At 49.4% G+C, this 13,000-nt stretch overlaps 2 non-coding genes across 2 annotated transcripts; one reads left to right on the plus strand and one right to left on the minus strand.

Annotated features, from left to right (window-relative positions):
* Nucleotides 1-9,213: 9,213 nt before the first annotated feature.
* On the plus strand, nucleotides 9,214-9,287 carry TRNAT-AGU. Its single transcript has one exon. It is a non-coding gene; the product is annotated as a tRNA-Thr (tRNA).
* A 1,879-nt stretch (nucleotides 9,288-11,166) lies between these two features.
* On the minus strand, nucleotides 11,167-11,248 carry TRNAS-GCU. Its single transcript has one exon. It is a non-coding gene; the product is annotated as a tRNA-Ser (tRNA).
* Nucleotides 11,249-13,000: the final 1,752 nt, after the last annotated feature.

Genomic DNA, 13,000 nt, shown 5'->3' on the forward strand with positions numbered 1-13,000 from the left:
TGCAAACCAAAGTCCCCAACCAGACTAGTATTGGTTTTTCAGCAGAAAATTTTCAGTTTGGGGAATTTTGTTTTCTCAGTCGTGTTTTGCCAAGGGAAGCAGGGAGAAAATGTTTGAGTTGCCGCCTTCAGAACAGCTTGGCCTAGACACTAGCTCTGGTTCACTGCTCTGGCCTTGCTCGGGTTAAGGGCATTTTAATAATTTGGGGCTGTCGCAGGGTGTTTGGGGGAGATGATGAGGATGTTCCCTTTTGAGATAAAAACTAAGAAATACAGGACTAGAGAATTTTTTTTTTAATCTGGGATTTAGACATTTTATTTAAAGCAAGGGAGTTCTGAGTTTCTGAGAAGGTTTTTGTTTGCAAGAAGTAACATTGTTTGATCTGTCATTGTACCAAAGGGGGAGATGGTTGTCTACAAAGGAGGGGTGAAAACTAAAAGCATTCCAGGAAGAGGGGATTCCAACCCATGTCTGCAGAGCACAATGAATTAGCAGCTCATCACCTTAACCACTTGGTCACCACATCTGAGCTGTCAAGAAAGAGATAGAGGGAGAAATCTAAGGTCAGCAGAGCTAGGGATAATAAGGAGTTTTTAAATACTAAGCGGAAGCAGGGGCTGAATGAGCTCCCCCCCTCACATCTAGTGAGGAGCTGGGGAAAAGACTTCAGGAACAGATCGTGTTTGCACAGACACACCTACTCTGCCTAGGTATGCAGCATGATGGGGCCGCTTCCCCAAAATGACCAGTTTTGGCTGGTGGCAGGTTACAAATCACTTTAGGATTGAGTGGAATGAAATGTTATTATCCTTCCTGCATGAGTGAAGGGCAGCAGAACATACCTAGTCCGTCCTGATGGAGGGGTGAGTGAGGAATAGCTTTTATTTGACTGCATAGAAGTGATTGAGAACATCACCCTCAACCAGTGATTCCCCAAACATTTCACACTGTGCCCTCGTATCCATGGCTGTGGCCCCTTGGAAACCACGGTTGAGAACTGGGGCTGGGAGTGGGGCTGTTGCTTGCTGGGGAGAGAGGGGTGCGGACAGGGTTGAGGGGGTCGAGGCTGGGCTGGGAGTCAGGGGCCCAGGCTGAGGGTGGGGTTGGGGAAGAGCTGGGGCTGAGTGCTGCTGCCCCCATGAATTTGCCTCTATGTCCCCCTAGGAGTCATGCCCCACATTTTGGGGACCACTGAACCCTACTCGCTAAGCAGGGGCTAGTGATGCTAAAGCCCAGGGAAGGGAGAACAAGTGCGGGAGCCCCTGAAGTGGAACCATAACCCCCCACTTCTGCCTGTGGCTCCGCCCCCTTCCACACCTTCCACACACAGCCCCACCCACTGTCACCTCTGTTCCACCCCTTCCCCCACTGGCCCCACCCTGTCACTCCTTTACCCCTGCCCCGCTGTGGCCCTGAGACCAGAGACGCTCTGTGCCCTGCTGCAGCCCCCGGGCCGTAGCAGGGAGTGGGAGCTCCTCCAGCCCTGGGGCTGACATGGGGGAGACTTTTCCAGGGGGGCCCAATTTGGCCAGGGCCCCTAGTTATTGGCCCCACTGCCCCCTGGGCGACGCAAGGTTTGGGGAAGCTGAGCAACCCCTCCCCCACCGAGCCTCCATTACGAGCTGCCCAGGCTACCACTGCTCAGTGTGGGGCCAGTCTCCCTGTGTTCTCTGCTGTTCGTGCTGGGGAGCCTGGCCGGCCTTAGGGGTGGGGCCCCCCGGCAGCCGCCCAGGGCTCCATGGGGTCAAAGGGCACCGTGTGCCAGTGCAAAGATGCTCACTGCTCTCCCCTGCCCCAGTGCTCCTCCGTGGCCCCACAGAGGCTGGGGGGAGCGAGGAGCAACACTACGTGCTCAATGCGTCCTGGTTGCTGTCCCCACCTGGGCTGTGCTGTGAGGGGAGCATCAGAAGCTGCTGCTCTCTGCCCTCCCCAATACAGCCCGGCTGAGGAAAGTGACCTGGATGCAGGGAGCGCAGACGATGTCACTTCTCGCCCCTCCCCACGCCCTGCAGCCCCTCGGGGTGCCCGGAGGAGCAGCATCCCAGGGAGGAGCAGGCAGCAATGCCAGCTGTGCCATGCACACAGGTCAGTGTCCCCACGTGGGTGCAGGGGTTAGGGTGAAGGGGGTGCAGGAGCAGGGCAGTGGCTGGTGGCACAGGAGGGGAGTGCGGGAGTTAAGGGCAAAGGGGACACAGCGTTGCGGTTAGGGCACAGGAGGGGGCAGGAGTTAGGGGTGAAGGAGGCACAAGGGTTGGGAGTGCAGGAGCTAGCACTAAAGGGGGAGGGGGATTGCCCAGGGGTGATGGGGAAGTGCCAAAGTACAAGTTTTGCCCAGGGCACCATTTCCCCTAACGCTGCTCCTTGGTCACATTTCTTGCTGGGAGAGGGAGGGGAGAGAGAAGAGGCGTTTTCTCTCTGTTTCTTTCCTCTCCATTTGCTGCTCCTTCCTTCAATTCCAGAAACCTCCCTTGTGTTTCAGACTGTGCAGTGACACCCTCCCCGCCCCAGGCCTCTGGTGCCTTTGGAGTAGAAAGATCCCAGGAGCTGAGGGTGAATCCAGGGGTGAGTAGCTGGCAGGAAGGAGCCCTAGCAGCTCTTCTGGGAGCGCAGGGGAGGAATGACTCCCCTTTCTCTAGATTCTCCCCATGGGGCTCTGGGGAGCAGGGAGGGTTGTGTGATAAATTCCATCCAACTCCCCCTTTGATCCAAGCCGAGGGACGTCTCAGCTCTGCACGATCCCCTTGGCAGCACCAAACAAGGGATGTTTTCCACTGGCGAGGAGACCCCAACCAGGGACTAAAGGCAGCCCCAGACTTTCCCTTTCTCCCTTCTGGGAAATCAAGTTCAAGTTTTTACAAGGAGCTAAGGAAGCCTCAACCCCGCATCTGAATTAATGTCACATTTCTCACTACCTGACAGAAACAAATGTCATTTCAATCCCACGTGAGTCCACTTCAGTCATTCCTCAGCTCTAGTCCTTCCCCCTCCTGCCTTAGCTTAGGGCATTGCACCACCCGGTGGGCATTTCATTTCCCTCCTCAGTTTCACACAGAGACACAATTTCCTTTGCACAGATCCATGAACAGCAAAACCTCCCTGTATCTCTTGTCTGAGCCAGGGCATTCGATTCCATTGAAACCTTCTCTCCTGCAATGGCGATGGTCAAACAGAGAGGACGTGACCACCTTCAGCCCTGACAGTGAGATATTCACTCTTCTCTTTCTTCAAGCTGCTGCTATTATTCCATAAAACATGAACCACAGAATAAAAAGCTGAGTTTACTCCAGGGTGAGGAAAGAAAGGAGCCACCAACTCCCTGAAAAATCTCAGTGCCCCAGAGAAAACCTGCCCGTTATTGGAATTACTGATGTGCTGGAGATATGTTGGGAAAAGGGACTGTCTGAATTGCCAAGGCAGGAAATGAACAATCTACAGCAACATCATTAACCACAGACACACTCTAGCCATGCTCCAGCCACTGGGGAAATGGGCAGGAATTCTTGCTGCTCAGCCATGGCCACACGTACAGAGCTGCACAACAGTGAGTGTGCTGGGGAAGCTGGTCTGAGCAAACCATTGGAAATGACCCTTCAGTGAGAACAGAACCAGAGTGTAGAAAAGCCCCTTTGTTAAGTGATTGTGGCTGAGGGCTTAGGGAGCTGGGCTAGGAAACCAGAGGTGTCTTTCTGTGGCAGTTTGATTCTTGCCAGCTAGGCTGTGTGGTGTCTCCATGGCTGTACTTTCAGTGTCTGATCACCCAGGGTGCCACAGGGAGCCAAGTCTAGATGTGTTCAGAGGCTAAAGACACGTCAACATTTCAAACTCCCCCGCAACATTGCTGCTGCAGCTCAGTAATGGAGATGCTCTAGGCCAGGTTTTCTCAAACTTCTTTTCACTGCAACCACCTTCTGCCAAAAAAACTTACTGCATGGCCCTGGAAAGAGGGACCAAGCCCCTCCCACACAGGGCAGGGGGGAGCCAAAGCCTGAGCTCCGCCCAAGAGGGGGAAGGGCAAAACCAGAACTTGAGGGATTCCGCCCTGGGTGGTGGGGCTCAGACTTTTGACTTCAGCCTCAGGCCCCAACAAGTCTAATGCCAGCAGGTTTCCCTAAGCCATTGCTCAATGGGCATCTTACTAGATTGCCAGTTGCCTTTCAACTGCAGTGTGGAGACTGTGTGTGGGGGGAGAGATAACGTGTATGTTGGGGAAGAGTGAGTGTGTTGAGGTAGGTAGGAGCGGATCATTATTATCCCTATTTGAAAGAGGGAGAAGCTAAGGCTGAGAAAGGAGAATTCACTTGTTTTAGGTCACACAGCCAGCCAGTGGCAGAGTTGGGAATAGGACCCAAGAGCCCTGATTTTCAAACTAACCCATCGGATCTTGAATTTCCTACATTGAATGACCTGAATAAAGTGCTCTCAGATGAGCTCCAGACCAACAACAGTGCACAGTAATTATTCAGCAAGTATTTGAGGAGAACTGCAATGTTAGAGAGAATCATGAACTGCTCAGAGACCATTAATGCAGCGAAGCAGCAAAATTCATCAAACATAGAACTGGTTCTGACTTATTTCCTTGGTCTTCAAAGAGAACAACAAGGACCTGAGTCTCCTCCCTGTCAATAACCCCCTGCTCAGCCAATCAGGGTAGAGACTGAGGATGGGAGGCTGAGGGTTCTCACCAGAGAGCCCAAAGGATGGCCCAGGTCACCGGTGAGGATCACTGCCCCAGCACTATTTCAGCCCCGCATTTTTGGGTGGACCACCCAGAGTGGGAGCTGCCGAGCACTCCCCCGCAACACACACACACACACACACACACCCCTCTCTCCTGGTGTTGGGAGGGGAACAGGAGAAAGGACAAAAGAAGCAAGAGAAGAAGAGAAAGGAGGGAGGGATGGAGGAAAAAGTGAAACAAAAAGGACACACTCAAATGTCCCCAGTGATTCTAAGGGACAAAATCCCAGGTGCAGAATAAAATTCAGCCTTCTTAAGCTCGTGTTTTCCATGCCTAGAATTCAACTGTCACCAGATGGATCAGACTGAACAGGTTTCAAACCTCAAGGAGGCGCTTACCTTCTAAACAGGGACGACTGTTTTCTAGTAAAATCAGGAAAAGGGAAGGAGAAAACTCTAAAGAGGTTCCTCCTGGCGCTCACATACGTGAACCCGAATACTCTCAGTCCTCAAAGAGAGACCTGGAGCAGGAGACTTGCTGAAGCAAAGCCACAGGGGTCTGTGAGGTTTCCCTGGCCCCTCGCCCCTGTCCTGCCATGCTGATGTCAGCATCTCTCTGTGAGGTCACCACCTCCCCACCACCTTTGACCAATAGTCTGAGGTCCTGCAAAAAGCCTTTGTGATGTCACTGCCACACCCCTCCCTTGCTGGGCTAATGTCCTGCCCCTGCCCTGGCACTTTGGAGGTTTGAGCTACTCCCTGTGGATCACCCCACTCAAGGAGCGTTCGTTCTAGGAAGCAAGCCGGCTAGACAGTAAAACATCAGCTGCTGCTCCCAATACTACACTCAGTTTTTCAGAAATTTGTCGACTTTATGGCCAGAAGAGACCATTAGAGCATTTAATCTGACCCCCTGCATATCACAGGCCTCCTGTATGACACAATAGCTACTTTTTGAGTAAACACATTCCAGAAAGGCATCTAGTCTTCATTAAATGACATCAGAAGATTGTGAATCCACCACTTTCCTTGGTAGCTTGTTCCTGTGGTGAATCATCCTCGCTGTTGAATATTTGTGCCTTAGTTGTAATATGAATTTGTCTCTTTTCACCGTCCAGCCATTGGGGCTTGTTATACTTTTCTCTGCTACATTAAAGAGCCCTTTAATAGCCAATCTTTTCTCTCCAGTAAGGCCCTTCAACACTTCAATGAAGTCACCTTTCAATCTTCATTTGATAAGCTAAACAGGTTGAGCTTGTTCAATAGCTCCCTAGAAGGCATTTTTCTCCAGCCCTCACAACATTTGGTGGCTCTTTGCTGACCCAGCTCCAATTTCACAACATCTTTTTCAAATGAGGACACCAAAACTGGAGGCAGTATTCCAGTATCAGTCTCACTGATGCCGTGTCATCTCCTGTGACGTTATTGACATAATCTGTAACTGTATAGATCACCGTTGCGACCACTGTTCTATATTTGCAGCCAGTATTATAGAAAGGTTGTCGTGTAAGGGGTCTATGGAGAGGTTATGATTGGCTGATTAGAATTATGCTATCTCTGGATGTGTACCATTTTTGTAGTTGACGTTATGAATATTGGCTCTATGCTGCCCGTATTTCAAACTTGTGCTCTGCTTCCGGGGAATACTCCAGCCAGACAAATTGGTGTCAATTCTGCCTAGCCTGCTTGATGGCTCATTAAGGACCATCAGCTATACAACTGGCCCACTGAGAGAAGTCAGATATGCCTTGTGACTCAGCAAGGTATGCAGGGATCTGCCCTATGGACAGAACTCTAAAGTTTTTCTATGCCACGTGCTGGATAGAGTGTCCTTGGGACAAAGAAAGCAAAGAACACATGGCAAGAGACTATAAAAGACTGACGCCTCATCTCCATCTTGTCTTCAGTCCTGCTTCATACCCCTGGAGGGACTTTGCTACAAACTGAAGCTCTGTACAAAGGACTGAATGACCCATCCCAGGTGTGGATGTACTCCAGAGACTTGATTTCAACCTGCAGTTTATTCCATCACTGCTACAAGCCGCAACCAAGGACTTTGCCATTACTGGATGTGAAGGGTTCAAATCCATGTGCAGTTTATATAACAACCTGATCTATGGATTGTGCCAGCTCTTTTCCAGAGCCAAAGTCCAGAGTATGGTCAAGGGACCAGAGGCCTAGCAAATCGTGATCAGCTAAGAGAAAACTGGGGTAAACAGAAAGCCTTGCTTGCTAAGATAGGCCTGGTCAGCAAATTGGCAGGTGTTGGAGCTAAGAAGTAAATAATTGTGTCTTATTCAGAGTTGCAAATTCAGCAAAGAATCCCTTTTCCTTTTCTGTTAATCTCTTCTGTAGAGAGACGTTCTTCCCACAGATCCAATCTTGAGTTTATGAGAAGTAGGCACATGTCAGTATAAGATATGGCATCTTTCCACTTCCCTCCCAAGAGACCAATGCCTTGCCTTTAGACACACAGAAAACAATCTTTATTGCCATATACTTTCACTGGTTCTTTGCTTTAACCCCTAGGAATGTACCTGTTGGACAATCAAAAGAGTTGCTCCTTTCCTATGGACCTCAAATCAGAATTTCAACATAGATATTTTATACTACTCACATTTTATCAAATTATTCATTAAATGTTAACTTGCTAACTTGAGACCATGGGTGGAGACATTATGTAACCTGTTAGCCATTGGCTACTGCGCTATCTTGTCTTGGTGCAGAACCTATCCTGGGGTGTTGAACTGCCTACCCCGTCACTTTACCCTGCCCATGGAAAATCTATATATTCTATTGTAATCAATTGACTGACAGTGTCTCTGAGCCTAATACGCAAGGTGACACTCCGCCAGCGCTGTGTGTAATAAACTCCTATTCTTGACCTCTACACTGTGTAGATTATGTCCTTCACAGACACCTGCTGAATAAAGAGGAGATTCAGCATGCAGCACCCAGTGGTGCCTGGCTGAATGCGTCTCCTCTCCCCGCAGCTTGGTGATCTTTTGAGGAAATGAAGAAGACTGCCTCTGCCTAGCTGTACATTGCTTGCAAAAGAAACAGGTCTTTTTGGTGACAAGTGTTGAAAGGAGCCATTAGACGAATGTGGAGACAAGAAAACATCCCCTAACTGAACTTGCATCTGTGGATGCTGAAGCCACAACACAGAGTGCTAAATGCTATATGACCATGGCTGGTGTCAGAAGAGTCTCTGCCAAAGCCTTTTTCCACCAGCAGGGGCCTCTCTGTGCACAGAACTCCTGGTAGTGTGATGGCTGCAGGCAGTGGAGAACTCTATTTTGGCATCTCTTTGTTGATGAACATCTGCAGTGGCTGTTAAAAGGCTTCTGGATAGTGGTCTTTGGGAAGAGCTGGTTGAAGAGCCTTCCTAGTAACCAGGAAATCCTGGCTTGGCCTGACAGTTCTTCCTTGCTGCACCTAATGTCTCTGCTGGCTCCTTTTTTGTATCTCTTTTCATAAAAAGAAAAGACCTGTCAGCGGAATCCTTCTAAGTAGTGGTTCAAGACAGAGAGAGCCTTCCTTGCGGCTAAGTCTTGGTGCCAAGGGGCATGTCTCACCACTGCAGTGCCTCCTGTTGGCCATCCTGGCAGTTAGCTCTGGTCCCCTGGTGCGCCTTCATCTAGTGGCGTCTGGCTGCCATCTGTTCTATCATTAGGACCCATGTCGCTCTCAGGACTTCAAAGTCCTCTTATGGACACAGCCCTCTGGCTGTGCCCCACTCAGGTCTCTCCCCCCTTCCAGGGGGCAGCCGTCCTCTACCCAGACACTTGCCTCAGTGGCCAGCTGCAGTCCAGGGTGTAGCCACCTATGTCAGCAGCGACTGAGGCAAAAGGGGTGCACCTCCAACCCCCGCCATCTGTTTCTCTGGACCACTTCCCCACAGACCTAGCACCTTCCTCCGCCTTTGTATCAGGGCCTCAGTCTGGCAGTAGTCGGCCAGGAGGTCACTCATGCTCCCCTTACCCACCCAGCACTACTCTGATCATGGTGCCCTCCCTTCTCCTTCCTTCAGGGCAGCCAATCCTCCCTCCTCAAACTCCAAGGAGTGACTGACTCTTGCTGTGCTGAGCAGCCCTTTATATATGGGCTGCTCCAGCAAGCCTTCTCCTGATTGGCTCTCCCAATAAGCCCTTTCCTGACTGGCTGGGTTCTGCACAGCCTCTGCAAGGCTGCCTTAATCTTTCTTCTGCTTGTTTGGGGCAGCCACCCCACCACACTTGGAAAGCGGCAAATGAGAAATCTAGAGCTGAAGGAAAGGTTACCATGACTCAGAACTGAGCCGAGGTTGCTGCGACTGAAACACAGATCACTAACCACTATATGATCACAGTGGCTGGTGGGAGAAGCACATGTTAGAAGCCCTCTGTCAACTCAGCTGTGGCTTGCTGTGCACGGAGAGCCAGACACCTCAAGGTCTGCAAGTCTTGAGGGAAATGGGGAACGTCTGTACTTTGGAATTTGCAGGTGTTATCCTGAACCATCAAATGGAACAGTTGTAAACCCTTTTGCAAGGCAGGCACCATGGCTTAGCTGGCTAAAGCACCTGCCTAGTAAACAGGAGATCCTGGGTTCAACTCCCAGTGGTGCCTTGTTGCATGGCTTTTGTCTCCTCTGCTCACATTTTCCTGTGTCTTTCTAGGAAACAGAAGAGACCTCCCTTGGTATCCAAGTAATTGCTTGCTAAGGAAAAGGCTTCTTTGGAGAGAAGCATTGGAAAGAATCAAATCACAAGCCTGGAGTTGATGAAAAGGCTGCTGTGACTGGCATTGGCATGGCGGTTGCTTCGACTGCAATTGCTGCAACACAAGAGCCTGTGCCACACGTCCTTGTGATTTGCTGGGGATGTCCACACACAGAGGTCATGTCACCTTCCTTTTGATTGTCAGTGATGAGAAATGGAGCAGCTGGGAGAAAAGTCCTAGAGAGCAGCACTGTGGCTAAGCTGGGCCAGGCACCTGCCAGGTAAAGTGGAGGTTAGGGATGCAGCACCCAGTGGTGCCTTGCCAAATGTGTCTGCTCTTCCCACCTTTTGGTCAATCTTTTGATGAAGCAGAGAAGATGCCTTTGCCTTGCAGTGCAGATGCTTCCAAAAGAAACCAGTCATTTTTTCTGAAAGTGTTGGAAGGAGGCACCTAAGAAACATGGAGACAAGGAAAAGGTCATTGTAACTCAACTTGCATCCATGGCTCTTGAGGCCACAACGCAGAGCACTGAGCACTGTACGACCACAGCTGGTGACAGAAGGGGCTTTTCCAAAGGCATTTTCCACTAGCAGGGTCCTCTCTGTGTGCAGAATTCCTCATCGTTTGATGTCTGCAGGCCCTGGAGATCACCCAGGCTTCAGTGTGAACACAAATATCTGCACCACAGTTTTTAGCCCCTCAGCTTTAGCTCCATGAGCTCAAATCAGATGACCCAGGCCATCCCTGCTGCCATCTTTATCCCAGGAGAGATGGACTCTAAGGGTATGTCTCCATTGCAGTGTAAGCCCAGGTGTGGCACGCTGTGCTCAAAGCAGCACCTGGAAGCCCCATATTCACCACTCTCATATAATGATGAGATGGTTTGTACAAAGTCTGCCTGGTGAGGTGTTATTTCAAAAGTCTTGATCTGTTGAACATTAATATCGTGTTGGATTATGTGTGCTCGCATTGGTTGGGAAGTTATGAAGTTTTGCTCTTTGTGTGTTACTGGGATATGTTATGAGGTTGGGAAATGCCCCCACCAGCCTTTCAGGTGCGACAAGGGAGGAGCCAGACTCGCTGCTGGCCCATTCAAGGTATCCACACTCCCAAGGACCATCCCAGGAACCGTGTACAATGCAGACTTCTCCGAGATAGCACAGCGACAATGGACACTGCTTGACTCACATCGTAGCAAAGGAGCTTCCTAGCAAGTTGGAAGAAACTATGAAAGAGGGGAAGAGACATCATGACTTGGCCTCTCTCCCCCACACCTCAATACCTGTAAACACATCTGGAGGACAAACACTGAACTGAGATGAATCAGAAGAGAATAATAATAATAGATTCAAATCAACGTCCCCAAACAGACTAGTATGGGTGTTTCAGCAGAAAATTTTCAGTTTCGGTAATTTTGTTTTCTCAGTCAGACCTTGCCAAGGGAAGCAGGGAGAAAATGTTTGAGTTGCCTCCTTCAGAAAAGCTTGGTCTAGACACTAGCTCTGGTTCACTGCTCTGGCCTTGCTCGGGTTGAGGATATTTTAATAATTTGGGGAGGTGCCAGGGTGGTTGAGGGAGATGAGGAGGATGTTCCCTTTTGAGATAAAAACTAAGAAATACAGAACTAGAGAATTTTTTTTTTTGTTAGAAATCTGGGATTTAGACATTTTATTTAAAGTAAGGGCATTCTGAGTTTCTGTTTGCAAGAAGTACCATTGTTTGATCTGTCATTGTACCAAATGGGGAGAGGGTTGTCTATAAAGGATGGGTGAAGACTAAATGCATCCAATAAGGATGGGATTCGAACCCACACATGCAGAGCACAATGGATTAGCAGTCCATCACCTTAACCACTCAGCCACCTCATCAGAACTGTAAAGAAAAGGACAGGAGGAGAAATCTAAGGCCGGCAGAGACAGGGGCAATAAGGCATTTTTAAATACTAAGCGGAAGCAGGGGCTGAATGAGCTCCCTCCTCACATCTAGTGAGGAGCTGGGGGAAAGACTTCAGGAACAGACGATGTTTGCATAGACAAACCTACTCTGCCTAGATATACAGCATGATGGGGCCACTTTCCCAAAAATGACCAGTTTTGGCTGGTGGCAGGTTACAAATCACTTTAGGATTGAGTGGAATGAAATGTTATTATCCTTCGTGCATGAGTGAAGGGCAGCAGAACATACCTAGTCGGTCCTGATGGAGGGGTAGGTGGGTGAGGAATAGCTTTTATTGGACTTCATAGAAGTGATTGAGAACATCACCCTAAACCAGTGGTCCCCAAACATTTCACACTGTGCCCTCTTATCCAGTTGGGGGAGGGCAAAACCAGAGCTTGAGGGATTCAGCCCTGGGTGGTGGGGCTTAGACTTTTGGCTTCAGCCCCAGGCCCTAAGAAGTCTAATGCCAGCCCTGGTGACCCCATTAAAACAGGGTTATGACCCACTTTGGGGTCCTGACTCACAGTTTGAGAACCACTGCTCTATGCTAAAGGGAGAGAGTTTTCCTGTGGGTGTAGTTAATCCACTTCCCCAAGAGATGGCAGCTATGTCAGTGGGAGAAGCTATATCAGTGGGTGTGCAAGCTGTGGTGTTTGCCACATTTAACAAGTTTAATCAAACCCCATTTTTAAAACCATCTGTAGCCTGGGAATGGCAAAGGACCTCGATGAAGGAGGGTCTGTCCTTCAAAGTCCTGGAGATCATGAGTCCATACTTTTGCCATCATGGGAGTATAGCTGAGTGGTAAAGTACTTGATTGCAGATCAAGTGGTCCTTGATTCAACCCCCAGTGTTTTCTTATAACCTTCTTTCTTTTTTTAAAAAAAAGGAAAACATTTTCATTTTCATTCTCCATTCTGTTCAGGAGCTCCACTGTACAGGGGTGCTTGATATGGATGTAAACACTCAACATTTCACTGTCCAAATGCATAAATACCTAGCAAAGCTGTCTATCAGCTGAAATCAGTTTCAGTCCTCAAAGTGTCAATTTATGTTTTCATCAATTAAACAAAGGTATCATATGAATGTACATTTGCAGATCCCTCTTCTCCAGGAGCTGTGCTGTGCAGAAGAACAAGAGTCACATCCAGCTGCAGTTCAGGAGTCTGATAACCAAAGAGCTGTTGCCAGCTCAAAGAGCCTGAGGCGGAGCAACAGCAGGGTTCGTTGCCCGGTGTGCGTAGCACTAATTGACACACCAGGGTGGAGAAGCAAAACCAGGTTTATTTGAGTCCAAATAAGGTGCCAGGGAGAAAAAGCATTCTCAAATCCTGCACACCCGTGCGCAGGCAGGGTCCCAGCATTTATACCCCACTTGTTTGTGGAAGCCTTTGTTTGGTTTTCCCCCTCACCCCTCCCTTCACAACAGCAGTTACTTTAAACATTACATTTCAGCGTGTTAGAAAAGTTCTCATTCGCATGCTTATCTATGGCCTTCACAGCACAAACACATACAGATTTTCCTCCCCCCTCTCGCCCTCCTCCCCACCGCTTCTGCTGTTTTAAACTCCTGCATTTGCAAGCTGAGACAGCTGACAGTTACACATTTTGCTTGCTGTCTGTTAGCATCTTAGGCTGGTTAAAGTTCACAGCATGGAAGACCTCTGGTTCACTCAGGCCTG

This window comes from Mauremys reevesii, unplaced genomic scaffold (genome assembly GCF_016161935.1).
Source record: "Mauremys reevesii isolate NIE-2019 unplaced genomic scaffold, ASM1616193v1 Contig4, whole genome shotgun sequence".
NCBI lineage: Eukaryota > Metazoa > Chordata > Testudines > Geoemydidae > Mauremys > Mauremys reevesii.